This window comes from Larimichthys crocea, chromosome VI, assembly GCF_000972845.2.
Source record: "Larimichthys crocea isolate SSNF chromosome VI, L_crocea_2.0, whole genome shotgun sequence".
NCBI lineage: Eukaryota > Metazoa > Chordata > Actinopteri > Sciaenidae > Larimichthys > Larimichthys crocea.
The window spans coordinates 6,017,842-6,030,436 of record NC_040016.1 but is presented as its reverse complement, the minus strand read 5'-3'; the positions used below and the strand labels follow the sequence as shown (position 1 = coordinate 6,030,436).

Sequence of the window (12,595 nt, the reverse complement as noted above, 5' to 3'; positions counted from 1 at the left end):
CTTACAGCTGTAGTAGTGGAGGGCAGAATGGAAGAAGATGAGCTTGATATAGGAACAGGAGAAGGAGGAAGAGACAGAGGAGAAACGGTCTGCAGAAACGTCTTGGGACTGCGGCCAGGTGTTGACGCTTTTCTTTTGGTGGGGCTTGTGATGGGGATGGATACATCAGAGGTCTGAGGGAATAAAGGCACAGTTCACAATATAGGATAACCATAGATGATGATGAATCTATCTATTATTATTGGCATAGCAGTCAATAAAACCAGATCATTTCAACATGAAATGAATGCATGAGAGTCCCACTAAAGTTACTGCTACATGACAACAATAACAGTGTATATTTTTTAAAGTCAATCTATGTATCATTCTCTGTACATTACCTTAGGTGGACGCTTCCCAGCCAAACTTAAATTTGGCTTTAACATGGCACCATGAGAGCCACCAAACCGTGGCTTTGTAAACTGGCAACAAGAAAAAAATGACCTTAACTGGGGCTTTGTACATTTATATAGTTGAGTATATTCATAATATTAATATGAATATCAGCATAAGCAAATCCTCATTACTTACTGATGCCAAAGTCAAAATGGCCCTTCTAGGTTCACCACCAGCTAAGGAGACATCCTTTGGTGATGGTGGTGAACCTGCAGGTGAGGGTCCTGGCTGCAGCGTCTCAGCAGATGAAGGCCCTGGCTGCTGTGCCACTGCATATGAGGGTCCTGGATGCCCTGAGGCAGTGAGCGAACTGGAAGGCTACAGGTTCACAGACGAGATGTGACAAAAATTGTAATACTACAGAATTCAACACCAGCACATCATAATTGTATGAGAGACTTCGGATACCTTCTTTGCATGGAAACCACAGCCACAGCTCTTGCCACCTCCAACAGTGACTTTGTCCCCCTTATCTGGATGGGGCATTTCTCAATCGGTATAATGTTTGACGCGATAAGAAGGTGTCCCTTTAAATATGTCATAGCTTTACTTAATTGATACACATATCACTCTGTCCAGTCTACCTTCAGTATGCTCATGCCACTTTTTCTGCCGAGTGCTGGTCTGTTTCCTGCCTCAGAGGGGCCAAACACCTTGAGCAGCAAATTCGAAGGCGGGATATCCACTCGTTCTCTCCCATGGCCCTGTGTCGTTTTGGTTTGGAAGCCATCTGCCATTAACAGGGAAAGAATATTTATACCAAAACAGCTAATATTTCTTCATAACACAAATATGAACAATGTGCACTATTTTAAACTTTCTAATATACATATATTTATGCACACACACAAGTTCTTACTTGCATACAGTCACACAAACACACAGCTTATTATTAACTAATAGCAGTAGCCTACATGTTATATATTTACTACAACAGAAGTGAATACTACACAGATTTGATTCATACCGAAGCTTATTATCAAGTAGTACTAGTAGCAGCAGTGCATATTAAAGACTTTGGTTACAACAGAAGTGAATACTACCACAGATTTAATTCATACGTTATGCTAAAAGTGCATAAGAACATACTTTGACGTTATACCGATGTCATACTGATAAGCAGTACAGTGATAAGGCGGGAGACAGTGGCGCCATAGAAAAAGTCAAAAAGTTTAAAATAAATGTCATAACGGTTACTGTGACAGATGTAAAGATGGTGGAAACAATACTAAAAAGGTCAAACAAACTGGCTCTGAAATCCATGTTTGAACACAGAAACACTTACGTCAATGGCGATGCGATACGTAGTTAGTAATTTCCCTCTTTAATATAGCATTAATATCGCCTAGCTTAATATCTGCCTAGCGACCTAGTTGACTTAATACAAGATCATAACGAGTGTTTCCTTTTTGCGGCAACGGCAGTCGTTTCTGTTATCGTATTTTTTTTTTCTCTATGATGAATATTACACCGACCAAGCTAGAAAGTTGACAAAATACAATGATATTATTAGCGATAGAATTACCTTTCGTAGGAAAAGACACCTGAAGTCAAGCGGATGAATTTTGGAGAAGAGCCACCGTGATTGGCTGAAGCAAAGATGGAAATGGTGGGCCGCGATTGGTCCGTCCCAGCAATTTTGGACGAGAGCCATCGTGATTGCGGACGGCAAAGATGGAGAAAGATGGAAATTGGGCAACGTGATTGGGAGAAATTATACAGACGCTCGGTCCTCCGCTACCGCTATCCAGGCTCTGGATCAAACAGAGATTTTTCCAAAACAAAAGCAGCTGCAAAGGTGAAAGCGCAACCATTTACATAAGGTTCATGTCTCCTGTGACAAGCAGACTCAGGATCCTGATTGTGGTCGTGCTCACAAAGAGAACGCAATTGTGTTTTTGCCATCGAGTTGAGCTAATCCAGGCTCTGGATAGACAACTAGAGATTTTTTCCAAAACAAAAGCAGCTGCAAGGTAAAAGGCAACCATTTAACATAAGGCTTCATGTCTTCCTGTGACAAGCAGACTCCGGATCCTGTATGGTGGTTGCTTCACAAAAGAGAACGCAATTTGTTTTGCTAAAATCTGTCATCAACCCCGTGGACGAGTTGAGCCACATCCCATATTGCTCTTGTGGGCTGGTTATACTCTCTCGACTTCAAAGTCTTTTAAAAGCACCATCTGGGCCAGTTGCAGTGTGGCTCAGATGACACTTTTTAACAATGGTGAGTAACCAGCCAGTCAACCCCCATCAGACTGTGGTTCCCAAAATGCCATGCTTCTGTATAAAGTTGCTGTTAGCACAAGATGAAGAGGCCTACACAATGCAAGTTTTTCTTCATTGGCCATTGTGGGCCATTCAGAGGTTGCACTAATACGGTGAGCGCCACATGACTGTTCTGCAGTACCTGACACAAGCGTGGCGGCTCCACGTCCAGACACGTGAAAGTCAGCGTGAAAGCGTGAAAGTCTGACAGATAAAAGTCTGATGCTCTACCGTCTAAGCTATCCAGGCTCTGGAGCAGACAACTAGAGATTTTTTCCAAAACAAAAGCAGCTGCAAAGGTAAAAGCGCAACCATTTACATAAGGCTTCATGTCTTCCTGTGACAAGCAGACTCAGGATCCCGTATTGTGGTCACTTCACAAAGAGAACGCAATTGTGTTTTGCTAAACATCTGTCATCAACGCAGTGGACGAGTTGAGCCAGCATCCCATATTGCTCTTGTGGCTGGTTATATCTCTCTCGTATTCAAGTCTTTAAAAAGCAACCATCTGGGCCAGTTGCAGTGTGGCTCAGATGACACTTTTAACAATGGTGAGTAACCAGCCCAGTCAAACCCATCAAAGACTGTGGTTTCCCAAAATGCCATGCTTCTGTATAAAGTTGCTGTAGCACAAGATGAAGAGGCCTACACAATGCAAATTTTCTTCCATTTGGCCATGTGGCCAGAGGTTGCACTATGGTGAGCGCCACATGACTGTTCTGCAGTACCTGACACAAGCGGGCGGCTTCCACAGTCCCAGAACAAGCGTGGTTATTGCCGAAACCTGGGATTGAACCAGGGACCTTTAGATCTTAGTATAACCTCTCCCACGAGCATTTTCGCCAAACACAAAACAGAAAAAAAGAGGGCAAAATCGGCTCTTTTTCACACCAATCACCACACCACTGAGGGACCCGACACTGAGACTACTCACGTAAAAAAAAAAAGTCTTTCCTTGCATTTGCAAGAACAAATCCTTGGTATAGGTTTTCAAAAGCAACCATTTTCCTGGCCAGTTCACCTGGGAGTGTATAGTGTACAGTGTTACAAAGTGCAGCAGACAGGATGGATGCACTGTAGAGAAGGCCATTTGGTTGTGGCTTGAGGTAGCCCAGGGACGGGCAAAGATTACATTTGCCGCCTGAACAGGGAACCGTAACACCTCGACCGCAGATGAAAAGTCTGAATGCCCGCTACCGTCTGAGCTATCCACTCTGGAGCAGACAACTAGAGATTTTTTTCCAAAACAAAAGCAGCTGCAAAGGTAAAAGCGCAACCATTTACATAAGGCTTCATGTCTTCCTGTGACAAGCAGACTCAGGATCGTATGTGGTCCGCTTCACACAAAGAGAACGCAATTTGTTTTTGCTAAAATCTGTCATCAACCCAGTGGACGAGTTGAGCCAGCATCCCATATTGCTCTTGTGGCTGGTTATATCTCTCTCGTACTTCAAAGTCTTTAAAAGCAACCACTGGGCCAGTGTCAGGGGTGGCTCAGAGTGACACTTTTTAACAATGGTGAGTAACCAGCCAGTCAACCCCCATCAGACTGGTGTTCCCAAAACCATGCTTTTCTGTATAAAGTTGCTGTAGCACAAAATGAAGAGGCCTACACAATGCAAGTTTTTCTTCATTTGGCCATGTGGCCATCAGAGGTTGCACTACGGTGAGCGCCACATGACTGTTCTGCAGTACCTGACACAAGCGTGGCGGCTCCACAGTCCAGACAGCGTGAAAGTCAGCGTGAAAGCGTGAAAGTCTGACAGATTAAAAGTCTGATGCTCTACCGTCTGAGCTATCCAGGCTCTGGATCAGACAACTAGAGATTTTTTCCAAAACAAAAGCAGCTGCAAAGGTAAAAGCGCAACAATTACATAAGGCTCATGTCTTCCTGTGGACAAGCAGACTCAGGATCCCGTATGTGGTGTCGCTTCACAAAGAGAACGCAATTTGTTTTTTGCTAAAACTGTCATCAACCCAGTGACGAGTTGAGCCAGCATCCCATATTGCTCTTGTGGCTGGTTATATCTCTCTCGTACTTCAAAGTCTTTTAAAAGCACATCCTGGGCCAGTTGCAGTGTGGCTCAGATGACACTTTTTAACAATGGTGAGTAACCAGCCAGTCAACCCCATCAGACTGTAGTTCCCAAAATGCCATGCTTTCTGTATAAAGTTGCTGTAGCACAAGATGAAGAGGACTACACAATGCAAGTTTTTCCTCATTTGGCCATTGTGGCATTCAGAGGTTGCACTACGGTGAGCGCCACATGACTGTTCTGCAGTACCTGACACAAGCGTGGCGCGCTCACAGTCCAGACAGCGTGAAAGTCAGCGTGAAAGCGTGAAAGTCTGACAGATTAAAAGTCTGATGCTCTACCGTCTGAGCTATCCAGGCTCTGGAGCAGACAACTAGAGATTTTTTCCAAAACAAAAGCAGCTGCAAAGGTAAAAGCGCAACCATTTACATAAGGCTTCATGTCTTCCTGTGACAAGCAGACTCAGGATCCCGTATTGTGGTCGCTTCACAAAGAGAACGCAATTTGTTTTTTGCTAAAATCTGTCATCAACCCAGTGGACGAGTTGAGCCAGCACCCATATTGCTCTGGTGGCTGGTTATATCTCTCCATACTTCAAAGTCTTTTAAAAGCAACCATCTGGGCCAGTTGCAGTGTGGCTCAGATGACACTTTTTAACAATGGTGAGTAACCAACCAGTCAACCCCAATCAGACTGTGGTTCCCAAAATACCATGCTTTCTGTATAAAGTTGCTGTAGCACAAGATGAAGAGGCCTACACAATGCAAGTTTTTCCTCATTTGGCCATTGTGGCCATTCAGAGGTTGCACTACGGGGAGCGCCACATGACTGTTCTGCAGTACCTGACACAAGCGTGGCGGCTCCACAGTCCAGAACAGCGTGCAATCAGCGTGAAAGCGTGAAAGTCTGACAGATTAAAAGTCTGATGCTCTAACCGTCTAAGCATCCAGGCTCTGGAGCAGACAAAGAGAGTGTTTTCCAAAACAAAAGCAGCTGCAAAGGTAAAAGCGCAACCATTTACATAAGGCTTCATGTCTTCCTGTGACAAGCAGACTCAGGATCCCGTATTGTGGTCGCTTCACAAAGAGAACGCAATTTGATTTTGCTAAAATCTGTCATCAACCCAGTGTACGAGTTGAGCCAGCATCCCATATGCCTTGTGGCTGGTTATCTCTCTCTACTTCAAAGTCTTTAAAGCAACCATCTGGGCCAGTTGCATGTGGCTAGATGACACTTTTAACAATGGTGAGTAACCAGCCAGTCAACCCCATCAGACTGTGGTTCCCAAAATGCCATGCTTTCTGTATAAAGTTGCTGTAGCACAAGATGAAGAGGCCTACACAAGGCAAGTTTTTTCCTCATTTGGCCATTGTGGCCATTCAGAGGTTGCACTACGGTGAGCGCCACATGACTGTTCTGCAGTACCTGACACAAGCGTGGCGGCTCCACAGTCCAGACAGCGTGAAAGTCAGCGTGAAAGCGTGAAAGTCTGACAGATTAAAAGTCTGATGCTCTACCGTCTGAGCTATCCAGGCTCTGGAGCAGACAACTAGAGATTTTTCCAAAACAAAAGCAGCTGCAAAGGTAAAAGCGCAACCATTTACATAAGACTTCATGCTTTCCGGTGACAAGCAGACTCAGGATCCCGTTTGTGGTCGCGTTCACAAAGAGAAGCAATTTGTTTTGCTAAATCTGTCATCAACCAGTGGACGAGTTGAGCCAGCATCCCATATTGCTCTTGTGGCTGGTTATATCTCTCCATACTTCAAAGTCTTTTAAAAGCAACCATCTGGGCCAGTTGCAGTGTGGCTCAGATGACACTTTTTAACAATGGTGAGTAACCAACCAGTCAACCCCAATCAGACTGTGGTTCCCAAAATACCATGCTTTCTGTATAAAGTTGCTGTAGCACAAGATGAAGGGCTACACAATGCAAGTTTTTCCTCATTGGCCATTGTGGCCATTCAGAGGTTGCACTAACGGGGAGTGCCACATGACTGTTCTGCAGTACCTGACACAAGCGGGGCGGCTCCAATCCAGGACAGCGTGCAAGTCAGCGTGAAAGCGGGAAAGTGCTGACAGATGAAAAGTCTGATGCCTTACCGTCTAAGCTATCAGGCTCTGGAGAAGACAACGAGATGTTTTCAAAACAAAAGCAGCTGCAAAAGGAAAAGCGCAACCATTTACATAAGGCTTCATGTCTTCCTGTGGACAACAGACTCAGGATCCCGTAATTGTGGTCGCTTCACAAAGAACGCAATTTGTTTTTGCTAAAATTCTGTCATCAACCCAGTGGACGAGTTTGAGCCAGCTCCATATTGCTCTTGTGGCTGGTTATATCCTCTCGTACTTCAAGCTCTTTTTAAAAGCAAACCATCTGGGCCAGTTTGCAGTGTGGCTCAGATGGACACTTTTTAACAATGGTGAGTAACCAGCCAGTCAACCCCCATCAGACTGTGGTTCCCAAAATGCCATGCTTTCGTGCCTTATAAAGTTGCTGTAGCACAAGATGAAGAGGCCTACACAATGCAAGGTTTTCCTCATTTGGCCATTCAGAGGTTGCACTATGGTGAGCGCCACATCACTATTCTGCAGTACCTGACACAAGCATGGCGGCTCCACAGTCCAGACAGCGTTGGTTATTGCCGAAACCCGGATTGAACCAGGACCTTTAAGATCTTCAGTATAACGCTCTCCCAGCTGAGCTATTTCGGCCCACACCAGGGCAAAATCGGCACTTTTCACCAATCACCACACCACTGAAGGAGACCCGACACTAACACTACCACTTAAAAAAAGTCTTCCTTGGCATTTGCAAGAACAAATCCTTGGTATAAGGTTTGAAAAGCACCCCTTTTCCTGCCAGTTCACCTGGAGTGTATAGTGTACAAAGTGCAGCAGACATTGATGGATGCACTGTTAATGAGAAGCAATTTGGTTGTGGCTTGAGTAGCCCCAGCATCCCATATTGCTCTTGTGGCTGGTTATATCTCTCTCGTACTTCAAAGTCTTTTAAAAGCAACCATCTGGGCCAGTTGCAGTGTGGCTCAGATGACACTTTTTAACAATGGTGAGTAACCTACCGTCTGAGCTATCCAGGCTCTGGACCAAACAACTAGAGATTTTTTCCAAAACAAAAGCAGCTGCAAAGGGAAGCGCAAACCATTTACATAAGGCTTCATGCTTCCTGTGACAGCAGACTCAGGATCCGTATTTGGTCGCTTCACAAAGAGAACGCAATTGTTTTTTGCTAAATCTGTCATAACCCGTGGACGAGTTGAGCCAGCACCATATGCTCTTGTGGCGGTTATATCTCTCTCGTACTTCAAAGTCTTTAAAAGCAACCATCTGGGCCAGTTGCAGTGTGGCCAGATGACACTTTTTAAAACAAGGGTGAGTAACCAGCCAGTCAACCCCCATCAGACTGTGGTTCCCAAAATGCCAGGCTTTCTGATAAAGTTGCTGTAGCACAGATAAGAGGCCTACACAATGCAAGTTTTTCCTCATTTGGCCATTTGTGCCATCAGAGGTTGCACTACGGTGAGCGCCACATGACGGTTCTGCAGTACCGGACACAAGCGTGGCGGCTCCACAGTCCAGACAGCGTTGGTTATTGCCGAAAACCCGGGATTGAACCAGGGACCTTTAGATCTCAGTCTAACGCTCTCCAGCTGAGCTATTTCAGCAGCACCCTGGGCAGAATCGGCACTTTTCACCATTCAACCACACACTGAGGAGACCGACACTGACACTACTCACGTTAAAAAAAAGTCTTCCTTGCATTTGCAAGAACAAATCCTTGGTATAAGGTTTGAAAAGCACCCATTTTCGTGCCAGTTCACCCTGGAGTGTATAGGGTAAAAAGTGCAGCAGACATTCATGGATGCACTGTTAATGAGAAGCAATTTGGTTGTGGCTTGAGTAGCCCCAGAGACGGGCAAAGATTACAGCTTGCGCCTGAACAGGGACGAACCATGGACCCTCAGATTAAAAGTCTGATGCTCTACCATCTGAGCTATCCAGGCTCTGGATAAGACAACTAGAGATTTTTTCCAAACAAAAGCAGCTGCAAAGGTAAAAGCGCAACCATTTACATAAGGCTTCAGTCTCCTGTGACAACAGACTCAGGATCCTGTATTGTGGTTGCTTCACAAAGTGAACGCAATTTGTTTTTGCTAAAATCTGTCATCAACCCAGTGGACGAGTTGAGCCAGCATCCCATATTGCTCTTGTGGCTGGTTATATCTCTCTCGTACTTCAAAGTCTTTTAAAAGCAACCATCTGGGCCAGTTGCAGTGTGGCTCAGATGACACTTTTTAACAATGGTGAGTAACCAGCCAGTCCAACCCCCATCAGACTGGTGGTCCCAACATGCCATGCTTTCTGTATAAAGTGGCTGTAGCACAAGAGAAGAGGCCTACACAATGCAAGTTTTTTCCTCATTGGCCATTGTGGCCATTCAGAGGTTGCACTACGTGAGCGCCACATGACTGTTCTGCAGTACCGACACAAGCGTGGCGGCTCCACAGTCCAGACAGCGTTGGTTATTGCCGAAACCCAGGATTGAACCAGGGACCTTTAGATCTTCAGTCTAACGCTCTCCCAGCTGAGCTATTTCGGCCCACACCTGGGCAAAATCGGCACTTTTCACCATTCACCACACCACTGAGGAGACCCGACACTGACACTACTCACGTTAAAAAAAAAGTCTTCCTTGCATTTGCAAGAACAAATCCTTGGTATAAGGTTTGAAAAGCACCATTTCGTGCCAGTTCACCTGGAGTGTATAGTGTACAAACGTCAGCAGACATTCATGGATGCACTGTTAATGAGAAGCAATTTGGTTGTGGCTTGAGTAGCCCCAGAGACGGGCAAAGATTACACCTTGCGCCTGAACAGGGACTTGAACCCTGGACCCTCAGATTAAAAGTCTGATGCTCTACCGTCTGAGCTATCCAGGCTCTGGATCAAACAACTAGAGATTTTTTCCAAAACAAAAGCAGCTGCAAAGGTAAAAGCGCAACCATTTACATAAGGCTTCATGTCTTCCTGTGACAAGCAGACTCAGGATCCTGTATTGTGGTCGTTCACAAAGAGAAGCAATTGTTTTTGCCATCGAGTTGAGCTATCCAGGCTCTGGATAAGACAACTAGAGATTTTTTCCAAAACAAAAGCAGCTGCAAAGGTAAAAGCGCAACCATTTACATAAGGCTTCATGTCTTCCTGTGACAAGCAGACTCAGGATCCTGTATTGTGGTCGCTTCACAAAGAGAACGCAATTTGTTTTTGCTAAAATCTGTCATCAACCCAGTGGACGAGTTGAGCCAGCATCCCATATTGCTCTTGTGGCTGGTTATATCTCTCTCGTACTTCAAAGTCTTTTAAAGCAACCATCTGGGCCAGTTGCAGTGTGGCTCAGATGACACTTTTTAACAATGGTGAGTAACCAGCCAGTCAACCCCCATCAGACTGTGGTTCCCAAAATGCCATGCTTTCTGTATAAAGTTGCTGTAGCACAAGATGAAGAGGCCTACACAATGCAAGTTTTTCCTCATTTGGCCATTGTGGCCATTCAGAGGTTGCACTACGGTGAGCGCCACATGACTGTTCTGCAGTACCTGACACAAGCGTGGCGGCTCCACAGTCCAGACAGCGTGAAAGTCAGCGTGAAAGCGTGAAAGTCTGACAGATTAAAAGTCTGATGCTCTACCGTCTGAGCTATCCAGGCTCTGGAGCAGACAACTAGAGATTTTTTCCAAAACAAAAGCAGCTGCAAAGGTAAAAGCGCAACCATTTACATAAGGCTTCATGTCTTCCTGTGACAAGCAGACTCAGGATCCCGTATTGTGGTCGCTTCACAAAGAGAACGCAATTTGTTTTTGCTAAAATCTGTCATCAACCCAGTGGACGAGTTGAGCCAGCATCCCATATTGCTCTTGTGGCTGGTTATATCTCTCTCGTACTTCAAAGTCTTTTAAAAGCAACCATCTGGGCCAGTTGCATGTGGCTCAGATGACACTTTTTAACAATGGTGAGTAACCAACCAGTCAAACCCCATCGACTTGGGTTCCCAAAATGCCATGCTTTCTGTATAAAGTTGCTGTAGCACAAGATGAAGAGGCCTACACAATGCAAGTTTTTCCTCATTTGGCCATTGTGGCCATTCAGAGGTTGCACTACGGTGAGCGCCACATGACTGTTCTGCAGTACCTGACACAAGCGTGGCGGCTCCACAGTCCAGACAGCGTGAAAGTCAGCGTGAAAGCGTGAAAGTCTGACAGATTAAAAGTCTCTGATGCTCTACCGTCTAAGCTATCCAGGCTCTGGAGCAGACAACTAGAGATTTTTTCCAAAACAAAAGCAGCTGCAAAGGTAAAAGCGCAACCATTTACATAAGGCTTCATGTCTTCCTGTGACAAGCAGACTCAGGATCCCGTATTGTGGTCGCTTCACAAAGAGAACGCAATTTGTTTTTGCTAAAATCTGTCATCAACCCAGTGGACGAGTTGAGCCAGCATCCCATATTGCTCTTGTGGCTGGTTATATCTCTCTCGTACTTCAAAGTCTTTTAAAAGCAACCATCTGGGCCAGTTGCAGTGTGGCTCGAGTGACACTTTTTAACAATGTGGTAACCAGCCCGTCAACCCCCATCAGACTGTGGTTCCAAAATGCCATGCTTTCGTATAAAGTGCTGTAGCACAAGATGAAGAGGCCTACACAATGCAAGTTTTTCCTCATTGTGGCCATTCAGAGGTTGCACTAGGTGAGCGCCACATGACTTTCTGCCTACCTGACACAAGCTGGCGGCTCCACAGTCCAGACAGCGTTGGTTATTGCCGAAACCCGGGATTGAACCAGGGACCTTTAGATCTTCAGTCTAACGCTCTCCCAGCTGAGCTATTTCGGCCCCACCGGGCAAAATCGGCACTTTTCACCATCGCCACACCACTGAGGAGACCCGACACTAACACTACTCACGTTAAAAAAGTCTTCCTTGCCTTTGCACCGACCAACTCACCGGCTACAGGGGACTGGCTAACTATCTGAGCTACTGACTGTTCGGTGGTGCGGTACCGTGCCTCTAACTCACTGACCCTCGCCCCCAAAGCTACAAATAAACTACATTTATTACAAGTACCGTTATCACTAAAGGAGGACGAGGAGTAACTGAACATGTGGCACACAGGACAGGAGAGAGCAGGAGAGGAGAGAGGAGAGGAGAGGGACGCCATTGCTATAGCTAGGCTAGTTAGTGTGGCTAACAGAAACTGGAGAAACTATCAGATTGTAGTTACTAGAGTTCAGAGAGCTGTTTATGCACAGACAGAACAAGTCAGAGAGTAGTGCAGAGATAAGTAGATAGTCGCTGATGTGAGAAATATACGGAAATCTGTTCAGGTGAGCAGAGCAGAGAGCACCGTGGCAACAACACAGATACCGGAAGTGACACAATACGTTACCGTAAAGCACGCAAAGATCCGTAAAGCAATGCACAACAATGCACAGTATCAATTGTTTCAACTTATATAATTGCAAACACCTGCGTGTGTTAATAGTTCATAAGTGTGTCTCTGATGTGCACATCACTCTGATGACTACTTGTTTTCACATTATTAACAGTTTCCCAGCGTCACCTCTAAGTTTCGCCAAAGGAACAATAGCTGTAGAAACGTGCGTACGACAGCTATGAAATTGGCGTGGGGCACGCACATTTCTACGATTGTTTCACGTTTGATACATTTGAACGTGAGCGTGGAAAAGGACGTACGCCCCTTTTTTGTGCGTACGCATGCTTTGTACATGAGGCCCCTGAAGTCCAGCGGGATGAATTTTGGAGAAGAGCCACCGTGATTGGCTGA

The 12,595-nt window shown here is 45.5% G+C and overlaps 4 non-coding genes across 4 annotated transcripts; all 4 read right to left on the bottom strand.

Annotated features, from left to right (window-relative positions):
• Positions 1-8,690: 8,690 nt before the first annotated feature.
• On the bottom strand, positions 8,691-8,761 carry trnak-uuu (transfer RNA lysine (anticodon UUU)). The gene has a single exon. It is a non-coding gene; the product is annotated as a tRNA-Lys (tRNA).
• A 523-nt stretch (positions 8,762-9,284) lies between these two features.
• On the bottom strand, positions 9,285-9,357 carry trnaf-gaa (transfer RNA phenylalanine (anticodon GAA)). Its single transcript has one exon. It is a non-coding gene; the product is annotated as a tRNA-Phe (tRNA).
• A 267-nt stretch (positions 9,358-9,624) lies between these two features.
• Positions 9,625-9,697, bottom strand: trnak-uuu (transfer RNA lysine (anticodon UUU)). The gene has a single exon. It is a non-coding gene; the product is annotated as a tRNA-Lys (tRNA).
• Positions 9,698-11,570: 1,873 nt separating this feature from the next.
• On the bottom strand, positions 11,571-11,643 carry trnaf-gaa (transfer RNA phenylalanine (anticodon GAA)). Its single transcript has one exon. It is a non-coding gene; the product is annotated as a tRNA-Phe (tRNA).
• Between the last annotated feature and the right edge of the window lie 952 nt (positions 11,644-12,595).